Source organism: Mus caroli, unplaced genomic scaffold, assembly GCF_978045245.1.
Source record: "Mus caroli unplaced genomic scaffold, Mus_caroli_1 scaffold_3, whole genome shotgun sequence".
Taxonomy (NCBI): Eukaryota; Metazoa; Chordata; class Mammalia; order Rodentia; family Muridae; genus Mus; species Mus caroli.
This window is the reverse complement of record NW_028227258.1, coordinates 151,437,251-151,450,863: the sequence shown is the minus strand read 5'-3', so window position 1 is coordinate 151,450,863 and position 13,613 is coordinate 151,437,251. Positions and strand designations below refer to the sequence as shown.

General features: G+C 42.6%; 1 pseudogene; it reads right to left on the bottom strand.

Annotated features, from left to right (window-relative positions):
- Window positions 1-9,610: 9,610 nt before the first annotated feature.
- Window positions 9,611-10,042, bottom strand: LOC110291645 (small ribosomal subunit protein eS12 pseudogene; annotated as a pseudogene).
- Between the last annotated feature and the right edge of the window lie 3,571 nt (window positions 10,043-13,613).

The following is a 13,613-nucleotide window of genomic DNA, read 5'->3' as shown; positions in this document are numbered from 1 at the left end:
CAGGTATTTGTTTCTGATTGGACAATGTTTTGTCTGATTTATCGTTCATTTTTGGATCTCTGTGCCTGTGTCCCTCCATTTTCCTGATAACTAGACATTTGACATTCTCCCTGACACTTGGTGTTTGTGATTCTCAGAAGCAGTTGAGCTGAGGTGTATGAATTGGTTTTGAGTGTTCAGGACGGCGCAGAGCCCGAGCCATGCACCCAAGCTCTGTAAGCAAGTACAAGGCAGAGTGGTGATGGGTGTGTCATGTCACCCCAGGCCACATTTCATGTCTTTGTTTTAGACTGTGGCAAGCATCTCAGGATTCTTAGCAGTTTCAGGCACAGCTACAGATTGCCCAGGCACCAATGTGTTCTGAGCACTCCATATGTTTTCCAGATGCCTTCTAAGGCTCCATAGACCAAGATGAAGGTCACAGAGATAAACATATCTCAGCTTTAGGGCATCTCTGTTCTGTTTCAGTTCTGGAAACTGAGAACCAAAGGCTCACTGGTGACTTTGCATCCTCTTAAATGACTGGATGCTCACTACACGAGGTTTAGTCTCGGAGCACGTGGATTCTCTTGGGAGACGTGCTTCTATCCTAGGTCCAGCAGATCTGATTTCCTTGCTACCTTCAATGCTGCGTTGTATAAATATTGTGTCATTCCATTTCTCAACTGCATTGTCTAGCATTTTTCAATTATAGAGTGGTGGGATAAGCGTTTGGGCAGATAGTCCTGGACTCCAGCTCTTTGGTTTACCCCTTAGCAATCTTGTGACATACTTATGACTTAACTCATGTGAATCTTATATTCTGCATCAAAGGAGGAAACACTGCCCTGCCTGACTCATGGAACGTTCTTAAACATTAAAACACATTAAAGCAGGGGTCTGGAATACTGATAAAGGCTTAAGGCCCTAACTATACTTCTGAATAGAATTTCCTATAGTGGTGATGGCAAAAATGCTCTCTAATGTCTTTTCTGGCTGTGATGACAGGTAGATACTACATACTTGAGAAGTAAGCACAGTGGAACTGAGCAACTTAACTTTAATAATTGACATGCAGTTGTAAATGCCTGCATGAACCTAGTGGTTCTGATTTGGACAGCATAGGATGCTAGGCTGATATATTTCCAAAGTCAAATTTATATTTATTCCAAACTCATTTTTCTTGTACTCATTTATTCCAAACTCATTTTTCTGTTCTCCATCAAATTTATAGGAATGAAACCTTTAGAGTTCCCTGGGTAGAACTCTTTGAGGTTCTGTTTAATTTTGTTTTTAAAATTGCCTATCTAATAATCTTATTTGTTTTACCTTCAACATATAACTAGACCTCTGTTACTTCTCAGTGTTCCCACATACTCCTCCAAAGGCTCCCATAGACCGTACTTGCATCTCTCTACTTCTCTTTCTGCTTGTCTTTGTCCTTCCAGTCACCATTGGAAAAATAGGTTACAATTCAGATGTTCATCGGCTGTACCAGGCCTGTATCTCCATGAGCCCAGAACAAGTCATTGGTGAGAAGCGATTTGATGGCCTGAAGAGACAGTCCAGTGTAAGAGACTGTTTGCTCTGTAAGGGCCTGGGTTGGAATTCCCAGCACTATGCAAAGGGCCAGATATGGCTGAACATGCCTGTAACTCCAACACCAGGATCAGAGATGGTGAATGTACATCTATCCAAAGCGGTGGTCTTCTGCTCAGTGAGAGACTGTGTCTAGACACATTAAGGTGGAGAACAGTAGAAGACACCTGATGTTTAGCTTCGGCCTTTGCATGGTCATATGCATCCATCAATCATTTTTGTGAACCATGGGCATGTACATACATGCACTCGTGTATACATGCACACACACACACACACACACACTCTACCGTGAGGACTGTGGAGATTGTTCAGTGCATAAAAGTGCTTATAGTGCAAGCATGAGTACCTGAGTTCAAATCCCCAGCAACTTTATAAAGGTTGGGCCTGCTCACATATGTGCTTGTCATACCCCTTGTAGGGACTCCAGTGGGCAGTAGATGCAGGAGAATTACTGGGGTTTTCTAACTAGCAGTCTAGCTTCAGACTCAGTGAAAGACATTCTGTCTCAAAGAAAAAAGGCAAAGAATGATTGAGTAAGACATTCAATGTTTTGCTCTAGGCTGTGTATGGGCAAACATATGGGTGTAAAACACATATATACACCATACTCAGATAAAAGGAAAGAATTTTAAAATGCATAGAATATGCTTGAGCTATGGACCCCATATGGGAATAGCACAGAGCACTGCAAAGTCTACCCCACAGAGAGCAGGGCACACACTGCAGGGTCTGCCACACAGAGAGCAGGGCACACACTGCAGGTGGCCTTTGTTTCTCTTTGGATCACAAGGCTGACCAGGAGATTTTGCTTGCTGCCCTGCCCAGCATCATGAGAATAGGGAGAAAGTCATAATGCTAATGTGAATATGGTGTCTACTGAAGATGAATGATAATAATACTGTCATTACATTAAAAAAAATAAGGTCAGGTATCTCAAGGGACTTCCCAACACCACTTCTCTCTTGAACAAGTTCTGACCTTGAATTTCACTCAGGCATCAGTCTGAGATCATTATAGTGTCACATCTGATTTGCTGTGGCAACTTCCTGATTCACACATTTCAAACGCCCTTCTGAGCTTTCTGGCCACCAATGGATACAGCTATGTCTCTGACTCAGGGCCTTTGTATCACTGGATGTTTATGCCCACTGCCTTTCCTGACATACTATATCTTTTCTGGGTTAGTTATAGGATTGTCTTTGCTATTTACCTATGTCCCCAACTGTGCAAAGTAAGCTCCCCAGAGAAGGAACTTGTTTTTATAGCACACCTTCCTCACACTTAATGACAGAGAAGTCTGCACTGAGAAGATATCCAAGTTATTGCTAAAAAACCCAGTTCATTAATAAGCCAATTGCTTCTCATCTATTAAATGCTTATTTAACACATTTTAGTGTGATGTATGACCATTCATGATTTGGTTTAATTCATTTTTTAAAATCAGATTTTATACCTTTATGTACATTTTCTCAGGTCGTTTACCTACCCAGAAGTGTGCTTGATGACTTGGGTACAAATATCTGAAACAGAAAGCGAGGAGCTTGGCCTTGGCCTTTATTCTTGAGCTGGTGTGTGGCAGCCACCAGTGCAGGCTATCATTGGTAGCCTGCCCTATGTAGAAATGGGCTGTCCTTCTGGGCCTGTGTGAAAGGTGAGCACTCAAATGCAATGTCTGCTCAAAATGAATGGAACCCAGGTTCTTTGTGGGGCACAGTGCAGCTTAGATATGGATCACCACCAGAGAGATGGCATGGCGTGCAAACCCTTCACCTACTGTGGAAGAGATTTTGTAACCAGCACAGCGTTTGGATGGTAGCTTTCTTCCCTGGAGCATGACCTTGGCCTCCTGCTCCATCTCTCAAGTGCCACAGTTACAAGATGTGCACCACTGTACACAGTGGGGCCAGGGCTTCCTGCAAGCTCTCAAGTGCCACAGTTACAAGGTGTGCACCACTGTACCCAGTGAGGCCAGGGCTTCCTGCAAGCTAGGCAGGTACTGTGTCCGTGAAGCTACACCCTTAGCTCTTTCTGGTTTTGCCTCAGTATTGACATTTTTAGTTAATAATAGAGAGCTTGCTGAACTGGTGGCTTCGTTACGATTCCTCATTGGTGCATACTGTTATTCTTTGTGATGTTCACTGCTCTCCCTCTCTCTTGCCTCCGCTTTCTGGCCCCCTTTATTCTCTCCCTTTTTGCTTTTATGTCTGTGTTTAACTATAGATTCCACACAGGAGAGAAAACATGCAATATTTGTTTTCCCTTTAACCTTCTATCACTTTGCTTTGCTCCTGCCCTCCCCTTCCATACCTTTGAACCCCTCTGTCCTCACACACAGTCCCTCATTTACTTTTGTGTCACACACAGACACACACACCATACCCCCCTATACAAATACACAGACACAATACTCACACACATACACACACCACACACCACACACACCACACATCACACACACACAGACATACAACACACAACACACACAATACACACACATATACATAGACACACACACACACACAAACACACACACATGTACACACACAGAGACACTACACACACACCACATACACATGCACACACCTCACATACACAGACACACAGACATACCACACACACACACACACACATACACACACACAGACACACTACACACAGACACCACACACACACACACCACCCCTCGGTGATAACTCTCTCCATCTGGCTTATTTTGTGTAACTCACAGGATGCCCTCCAGTCCCACCCTTCCCCTGCAGATTGGATTATGTCCTTGAGCACTGATAGCATCCGTCTGAAAGTGAATGTAAGTGCTCACGGAGGCAGAGACGTGGCGAACCAGGACAGTGAGACCCTTGCGGGTGATTGGAAACATTGCTCTATGTCATATGCACAGTGATTCTATTTCATTTATTGCTGAAATGCTTTCTTGATTCTTAAGGTCATCAGCTGTTTTCTCAAACCCCAGTGCTTACTGTTTTAAAGTCAGTGAACATCTATTGCATTGTCTGTTGACTTAGGAGAAGAATTACAGCTTTCTCCTAGTTTTTTTTTTCCGCCTTTCGATTTCTCTCAGCTCTGTTGATTGCTGCTTAGATGCTCTTGTATGCTGGACTGATGAAGCTGACAAACTGGTTTAGGGAGCTGAGTGACGTGTCTCTTCAAGGTTGTGAAAGGCAGGGTGGTATGACTGGCTGCTGGTCACACCACTGCCACACCAGGGCTGGAAAATAACTGGAGTCTTATGACATCTGCTCTGTCCAGCTCTGTCACCAGATCACAAGGGGCCATTTTCTTTCAATCCAGTCCCTTCTTCCTCCCGTTTCTTCCTGCACTGCACACTTTGAAAATTTCTGGGAAACAGAAAGTGTCTTTGGAAATGATTTTTTTAAGGCACAGCAATGTATAACACAAAGAGCAATTTAAAGCTGCCCAGAAGCAGGGCAGGATAGGGGCGGGGTCTTTCTCCTGGAGCTGACACTAGAGTGAGGAGATAGAACATACACAGGTCAAAGGCTCAGCCTAGAGGGGTGCACACAGCTGGGAACAAGCCACGTGATTGACCCAGAGGGCATAAGGAAGAAGCCACATGATGGGGTGGTAGGGAAGGCTCTCTCAAAGGTCATGTTTGAGCCAGCTCTGAGTGATGAACAGGGGTAGTCAGGCAAATATCTGGGTCTAGTGTATTGTAAGTGACAAGACAGGCAGGGCAGGAGCCCCAGATGGGGACAGGGAGCCACAGATGATAAGCTTGGAGGAGGTGTGGAGGGAGAGGCTGGGGGCAAGGGGAGAGGGAGGGACTGGGAGGAGAGAGAGAATGGAGGATAATGTTTCATCCAGATGTAAAGTAGTAAATAAATTAATCAATGGGAAAAAAGAGAAAGCGATGCAGGGCAAACTGTCTAAGACTTGAGCAGTGAGCACAGCACGTGGCTCTGTACTTGTTCAGGAGAAACGTGGATGAATCTGAAGGTCACTGACACCACCAAGGATATCAGCTAGGAAGTGAGAGGTGCCTGTTCAAGTAAAACAAAATAAAACAAAATAAAATAAAATAAAACAAAATAAAACAAAACAAAGCAAAGCAAAGCAAAACAAAACAAGCCCTGATTTTACTTTCAGTGGTAAAAATGACAGACTGATATTTGGAGTAACTCTTCCTAGAAACTCTCTTTGAAAGTAACTGGGCAAAGCAGTGTTTAAGCTCTCCTCCAAGTCCTGGTGGTTTAATGACATTGTGAGCTTTGAATTGGCTCAGATCTGGGAACTCAGAGCAGCAAGTCCAACTGCTTCAGCTTGTTCTCCACTGACAGTCACTTGTGGAGGTGGACGGGGCTGAGAGGCTGCACTTCATTTCCTGCAACGCAGGAAGCAATTGGGTCTTTGATGGCAGACAAGCCGACAAATGCCTCCATCCTCTATATTTGTCTCAGAGACAGATCTCCAGCATGTGAAAATTTGCTGGGGAGGCTGCTTCTGCTAAGAAAGAATTGGAAAACACAAGCTCCCAGAAAGGGATTGGCTGTATAGTAAGGCTATGTCTATATAGTAAAACTCCAGCAGGCATTAAAAATATTAAAATACTAATAGTCGTGGGAAAATCACCCCCAAAGGATTATGTTACAAAGTAAAACAAAAAGAAAAACAAAACAAAAAAAAACTTGGCTATCAAATATCATATATGTAGAAGACTATAGAACATATATGCAGAAGACTATAAACATATATGCAGAAGACTTTAAACATATATGTAGAAGACTATAGAACAAGACTGATATTGCTTATCTCTTGAGGATGGGGTGATACTGAATTTTTTGCTTTTCTTATGTACTTAGCATACAAATAGCTTGATTCATATTTTAATAATACATTATTTATAGGAAATAGTGCAGAAAAGTACAGAGACTGAATAAACACCCTTGGAAGTCTTGTACCAATAGAATAGTCATGTTATCCCTTCCTCTGATGTTCCAAAACACTCCTCTATGCATTAATATGAAAGCACAGCTACACATTTATACTGAGATTATCATGTCATTTTCTTGGCATTGCTTGCTTTCTTTTAAACTCACAGAAGTACCTGTAGACTCGACGAGCACTGCTCCTCTCCCTTCAGACCACTTAATTCATGCCCACTCTGTGCTTGCTCAGTTTCCTATGGATAGATAGTTAAGATTCTGAAATCGATTCAGATTTTTAACTGGTTTGAAGAACATCCTCAAACAATATTGCAATGAAGTCATTCTAAGACATTTAAATTTTTTGCTTTTCAGTTAGACCCCCTAAAATGCTTACCCAGTGTTTTCAACACACAGCAGCACACACGGAGGGCAGCTACAGAGGCAGCCTCGTGACAGTGGATGTGTTGGTCACCTCGTTAGGGAAGCTTCTATGTTGCACAGCGGTTTTCCCAGCAGGCCGTTTACTAGCAGGGATCACATCTTTCCCTGTTTGCATATCAAACATCTGGATCAGGGAATCATTTATTCTACCGTTAAAGAATTGATGTCTCTTTTATAGTGCAGGTCTTCTTTCTTTGTCACCGATGGTTACGTAAAGCCTTGAATTTGCTTAGGCACAAAGCCAGTGCCTTCATCTCCGTCTTCCACATGCATGGCCATACCAGGTTGTGGGTACCCATGTGTGAAGGTCTCTGAAGCCCTGGCACTTTTGTTGTTGTTATTGTTTGTTTTATATCCTGCTTCTTACTTTCTTGACTTTTTTATCTAGACTATTACTGAAAGAAAACAAAAATACAAGGAAGAAAATTCCCAGAGATGGATTTCAGAGCTTCAAACTAGTAGCAATGAAAATGACATTCACATAGAAGTTTGGGAAAGCTCCACAGAAGAACAAAGACTCCTTTTATGACAGACTGCTGGTGTGACCACAATTTCAGTAAGTTACACAGCCAAATACAGAAGTGAAGCTTGCTAACTCAGTCTATCGCACTCAGTTCCTCCCTTAGCTATGCAGGGCAAACACACAGGACCTGCAAATGCTGCCTTTTCTGGAACAGGCAGCCTGCTGGAAAATGATCAGTTCTGGAAACTGCCCTGTGTAGTATGCCATTTTACCAGATGAGAGGCCTACCCAGACACCTTGGAGAGACCACTGTGGTAGAAATGAGGTCATTTCAAAACTTTATATTGTGTGGAAATGATTCCATGTGCCAGGGAAAGATTCTTATGGGAATTGAGTGCTTTACTTTTGTTTTAAAATGTCTTATTTATTTTCTTTCTGTCCTCATATCTAAGAATGACTGTAAAGAAACTGAAGGGACTTTTTATTAACCCAGTAGCTATAATAAATCAGGACAGCCCTGCACCCTTAAATAACCCTCCCACTGACTACAAGCCATCATGTACCCTCTAACTCAGGCCTAATGTTGTTCACCCTCAAATTCGTTCTCTATTGTTGTTACAGAAATCAGTTGTGCAAAACAATGGATTCCATTCTGACGTTGTCATCTCTGTGTTATATCATGTTGGGATTATATCCACCTCCCATTGCCCTTTCCTATCCCACCCCTTTCCGTCCTGATCTCCTCTGTCCCCCTTTAACGTTTATGCCTCTTTTTTCCCAAAACCAGATTTTGGAAACTAGCAGTATTTATCTTTCTGGTTTATCTTATTTCGCTCAATATGATGATCCCTAGTTTCATCCATTTTTTTGGGGGGGGGGGAAACAATGTGATTTTATTCTTCTGTATGGATGAATCACACTCAGCTGTGTATATACACTTCTTTTATTCATTCGTCTCGATGAGCACCCGGGCTGAGGCCACAACTTAGCTATTGTGAGTAGCATTGTGATGACTAGGACCATGCAAATGTCTCTGCAGCTAACTGATGTGGATTGTTTCATGTGTCAATCCAGAAGTGGTGTAGATGGATTGCATGGCAGTGCAATACTTGGTTTTGGAGGAGTTTCCATAGTGGTTGCCACACTGTCTATTGTAATGTACATCCCTCAGAAGGGTATAAAGAGCGGCCTTCCACGGCCTCAGCAGCATTTGCTATCTTCATGATGCTCTGGTGGGGCTGAGGTGGCATCTCATTGTACTTTTGATTTGTATCTTCCTGGTCACCAAGGTTCTTGTCTCTTCTCTCCTTTGCTTCCTTTGCTAGGCAGGGATATTTAATTCCATGCAGTTCTGTTAATGAATGATTAATATTATTTGGTGAGATCCTGGTGTCCTTATGAGAAAGTCATTGTCATCTAAGCTGATGGAATATGCCTGTGATAACAGCACTCAGGAGGCTGATGCAGGAAGTTCACAAGTTCAAGATCTACCTGGGATAAATAGTGAGACTATCTCAAAAAACAAAAGCTAGAGGGTTGTGGAGGTTAAGAACCTCAGAAGTTAAGAACATGCACTGCTCTTGCAGAGGACTTAAGTTCAATTCCCAACACCTACACTGGGCAGCTCACAATTGACTATACCTCCTGCTCCAATGCTTTTGGACTTTTTGGACACCTGTACTCATGGGCGCATACTTACATACATACATGGATACTCCTGCCCATCCTGATATAGAAGACGAATTCTCTCTGGGCCCAACTCCTAGATGAAGAGCTTCAAGCAGCTATCAACTGCTGAGAGAGGGGAAGAATTAGTCCTTTCCAGAGATGAGTGCTGTAATTGGCTATACAGCACCAAGTGGCCAGTTCTAAATTATGTACTTACAAGTAATACTAAGCAGACTCAGCAAGTTGTTTTCTCTCCCTCTCCCTCTCCCCCTCCCCCCCCCCTCTCCCTCCCCCTCTCTTTCTGTATGTGTGTGTAACAATTTTAATTAAAGAGACTATGAATTTGAAAGGAGTAGATGGGAAGAATGTGAGGAGAAATGATCCAATTAAATCTTAATTAAATTTAATAAAAATAAAGTAAAGCTTAGAAAAATGCAAAAGCAAATAGAAACTTAAAGGGTGGTCATTGTCTAAGTCTTAATTTAATAGTTTGACTCTAGCAATTTGGGAGTTTCAGCTCTTACATTAAGCTTTTTTTATTTTTTTTTATGAGCCAATATTTATTTATTTCTTGCACTTGAAGTATTCCTCGATGACATCCTTGGCCTGAGATTCTTTGCCATAGTCCTTAACCACTACGCAACTGCAACCAACCACCTTCCGTGGTTTCCCCTCTCGATCGATTTTACAGAGGCCTACCCATTCCCCTAGTTTCTTGTTGTCATCAACCTTTATCAGGTTGATTTGGTGCTCAGCACAAAGTGCCTCCACCAGCTTGACATACATGGGCTCATCACAGTTGGATGTGAGCACACAGAGATGGGCTTGGCGCTTGGCTAAGGCTTTGGCAGCTTCGCGTATGCCACGTGCTAGGCCATCGTGGATGAGGGCGGTCTTCAGCACCTCTTGTAGAGCAGTGTTGACGTCCATTACACCTCCAGCAGCTATGCCTTCCTCTGCCATGGCGGTGAATCACGGGTGACGCGGAATCTTGAATGCACCCGAGCTTCCGCCTCCGCGCAAGTCGGCGGCGGCAGGGGAAAAGCACATTAAGCTTTTTGATTGAGTGATGAGATCTGATTTCATTCTTCTGTGGCTATCCTGCCTATCTAGATATAAATAATACTTCCTAGCACTATTTCTTGAAGATGCTGCCCCTTCTCCAACACATGTTTTTGGCTCCTCTGTTGAGACTCAGGTTGGTATGTAGTCTGGACTTATTTCTGACTCCTCTATTCTATTGTATTGATCTCCATGTCTATTTTTGTGACAACACAATGCTATTTTGACACTGTGGCTGTACAATCTGGTTTGAGATCAGATGTCATGATGTTTCCAGCCTTACTTTCTGTTTAGGATTGCGTTGGCTAGTCAGAGTATACTGTGTCTCCATACACGTTTTAGGATTGTTTTCTCTTTATGGAGAATGCTGTTGGGATTTTGATGAGAATGGCACTGGCTTTGGCAATAATAAGGCCACGTTCACAGCATCAGTTTGGCTAGCCTATGGTCAGAGGAACAGGTTTACATCTCTGGTGCCTGCTTCAGCTTCTTTCTTTGATGCTTTGGACATTTGCTTGCATAGAGTCACTCCTTTTTGTTTAGCTTTCTGCCTACATATTTTTTGATATTTGTATTAGCTACTTTTGTGTTGTTGTGACCAGAAATACTTCATAGGATAACTCAGTATGGAGGATGACGAATTTGTTTCTCTGTTTCAGAAAAGTCAGGCCAGTTGCTTAGAGCCTGCATCGGGACAACAGTGTCATAGAAGGAGATACTGGTTCGTTTGTTTGTTTATTCCCTCATTGCAAATATCAAAGAAAAGAAGAGTGACGAGGAGGGGGAGGGGGAGGGGAGCAACAGGGAGTCTGTGGGGTCCCATAAGCCAAAGGTCCACCTTTATGGCCTGCTTCCTCCAACCTCTGAAAATTTCCAGGTCTTCCCCAAATAGCTCCAGCAGCGGGGTACAAGGCTCACAACACGGGGGCCTTTGGAGGTTACACTTTAACTCCAAACCGTAACTTTCTGCTTCCAATGCCCCCACCCCTCAGCTATGAAGCTTTTTTCAAAAATATTTTATTGAGAATTTCAGGCATCCGTGGAATGTGGTTTGATAAAGTCTACATTCCATCCTTTCTCCTCCAATTGCTCCCCACCGCCATCACTTGTTCTTTTCAGTTTTATGTGCTCTCTTTTAAAAATCCACTGAGGCTACTTAGTGCTGTGCATATGCACATGGGAGAACAGCCATTTCCTAGGTCAGAGATAGCCTTTTAAGAGCCACCTCTACAAAGAAAACTTACCCCTGCACCCCAACAGCAAGTACTTGCCAACAGTCTCACACCTACTGCTGGAACTTTGTATGCCCCTCCTCTGTCCATGGTTGCCTTCATCTTGTCTGTGTGCATTCAGGATGTGTGCATGCAGCCACAGCTGCTGTGAGTTCTTATGTGCAACAGCCCTGTCATAGTCAACAAATGTTTCACTGTAGATGTCTACTACTTCTGTCCCTTACAGTCTTTCTAATCCTCTCTTCTGCAATGATCCTGGAGCCTTGGGGTGAGCAGTTCCATGATACAGATGTTCTGCTTAGAGCTGAGCATTCCAAACTCTCTTATTCTCTGCAAGTTGACTAACTAGGGCTCTCTCTATTAATCGCCGGTACTGCAAGGAGAGGCTTCGCACTGATGAGGGTTCAGAAATGCACTTATCTGTTGGCACAAAGATCAGAACATAAGGAGCAGGTTGGTGCTCATGTGGCAGAACAATATAGTTTTAGATTCTTCTATGACCTAACCAGTCTCAGGCTCTGGGCCTGTTACAGTGACAAGATGAGGTCCATCTCCTCCAAGCACAGGGTTTGAATCCAACTAAAAAGAGTTTGGTTGCTCCCATAACACTTGACACTATCGTACCAGTGAGCATATCATCTCGCCATGCCAGTCACTATTGTAGTCACTGGGTTCACAGCTGCTATGACTGTTGATTACTTTCTCATCCAGCAACACACATAAAGTATAGGGGAGGCATTTGTCCCTCTGATATGCAGTAATTTCATTTAATCTCTTTGTCTCTCTGTCTCTGTCTCTCCTTCTCTCCACTCCCACTCCCCTCTCCTCCTCTACTCTCCTCTCTTCTCCTCCCTCTCTCTCATACACACATCTTTAATGTCAGTTACCTTTCTCTAGACTCTCCCCTACTCTGGTCTCCCATCCCCCACCCCATTCCCTGTTAACCCTTTTGTTCCATTTTCCTCTTTTCCCCCCACTCTGACCCCCTGTGGTTTATCTGCCTTTCCTCCCTGGTTTCTTACTTGTTTTCTAGTCTCCATGTATACTTCAATTTAAACACTCAAATATCTGAACATTCAAATAGATTGTCCACATACTTGAGAAGACATGTGCTTGTCGTTCTGGGTCTTGGTTACCTCACTCAAAATTATTTTTTTCTAGCTCCATTTGTTTACATATGAACTTTGTAATTTCATTTTTCTTTACAGCTGAATAATATTCATTATCCACTTATCAGTTAATGAATATCTAGGTTCTTTCCATTTTCTGGCTTTATGTATAGAATTACACTGTCTTTAAATATGTACATTTTAATGTTTTCCTTTCCTATTTCTATTCCCTTTATCTCCTCTTGCCTAATTGCCCTGCTAAGACTTTAAGCACTAAGTTAAACAGGGGTGGAAAGATTGGACATCATTGTCTTATTCCTGATTGTAGTAGAAATGTTTGCAGTTTCTTTCCATTTGACATAATCTTGACTGTGTGTCTGTACATCTTTCCTTTGTTGTTTTGAGATGTATGTTCCTGCCATCTTTAGTCTCTCCAAGATTTTAATCCTAGGGGATGCTGGATGTTGTCAAAGGCTTTTCTGCATCTGATGAGATGGTCATGAGGTTTCTATCCTTTGATTTATTTATATAGCAGGTTACATTTATTGATTTACATAAGTGGATACATCTATAAGATGATTCCAACTTGATTGTGGTAGACAATGTGTGTTTGCAAGAATTCCATTTGCAAGAATTTTACTGAGAATTTTTGCATCATTTATCCATCAGAGATTTGTTCCCAACCTCAACCTTTTTTATAGTGTCAATAAACTTATTTTGTGTAAAAATCCAGTTTGTCAGAATATAAATTTATGAAACATTTCATAGTGATTCTCTGGATTTCATTGTTATTTGTCATAATGCTCCTGTTCAAATTCCACTTTTGTTAATTTGCAGTTTGTGTTGAGGGTATTGGGAGAATCTCAACAATAATATTATACTTTATGTATTTATGTGTATTACTTTATGTGGATTTTTCTTTTTTAAATTTATTGTTTTCTTTACTTATTCACCTTACATTCTGCTCACGGCTCCCCTCCCAGTCACCCCTCCCACAACCCTTCCCCCATCCCCTCCATCCTCTTCTCCTCTGAGTGTGTAGGGTTCTCCCTGGTTATTCCTGCACCCTGGCACCCCACATCTCTGAGAGGCCAGGCACATCCTTTCACACCAAGGACAGACAAGGAAGCCCAGCAAGAACAACATATCCCATGGA